We start from the raw sequence: 999 nt of genomic DNA on the forward strand, positions 1-999 counted from the left end.
ATCGGCTATAATTAAGCAATTCCTAACTGTTGTCAGGGGGCATAAGAAAACCTATTGCCGTTGAGTAGATTTCAACTCATAGTGACCCTATAAGACAGAGTAGAACTACTCCACAGTATTTCCAAGGAGCAAATGGTGGATTCATACTACCAATCTTTTGGTTAGCAGCCAAACACTTAACTACTGCGCCACCAGGGATAGTTGTTGTTAGGAGCTGTGGAGTTTGTTCCGTCTCATAGCGACCCTATGTCCAACAGAATGAAATACTGCCTGGTCCTGCACCACCCTCACAATCATTGTTATGCTTGAGATCATTGTTGTAACCACTTGTCAATCTGTCTTATTGAGAGTCTTCCTCTTTTTAACTGACCCTCTTCTTTCCCAAGCATAATGTACTTCTCCAGGGATTGATCACTCCTGATAACATATCCAAAGTATGTGAGACATAGTCTCACCATCCTTGCTTCTAAGGTGTATTCTGGCTATACGTCTTCCAAGACAGACTTGTTCATTCTTTTGGCAGTCCATGGCATATTCAATATTCTTCACCAACACAATTCAAAGGCATCAATTCTTCTTCGATCTTCCTTATTCATTGTCCAGCTTCTGCATGCTTATGAGGCCACTAGAAACACCATGGCTTGGCTCAGGCACACCTTAGTTTTCAAGATGACATGTTTGCATTTTAACACTTTAAAGAGGTCTTTTGTAGCAGATTTGCCTAATGCATTGCATCGTTTGATTTCTTAACTGCTGCTTCCATGGGTGTTGATTGTGGGTCCATGTAACATGAAATCCTTGACAACTTCAATCTTTTTTCCATGTATCATGATGTTGCTTATTGGTTCAGTTGTGAGGATTTTTGTTTTCCTTATGTTGAGGTGTAATCCATACTGAAGGCTATAGTCTTTCATCTTCATCAGTAAGTGCATCAAGTCTTCTTCACTTTTAGCAAGGAAGTTTCTGTTATCTGCATATTCAGTCTTCCAACAATCCTGA

This window comes from Trichechus manatus, unplaced genomic scaffold, assembly GCF_000243295.1.
Source record: "Trichechus manatus latirostris isolate Lorelei unplaced genomic scaffold, TriManLat1.0 scaffold00124, whole genome shotgun sequence".
Lineage (NCBI taxonomy): Eukaryota > Metazoa > Chordata > Mammalia > Sirenia > Trichechidae > Trichechus > Trichechus manatus.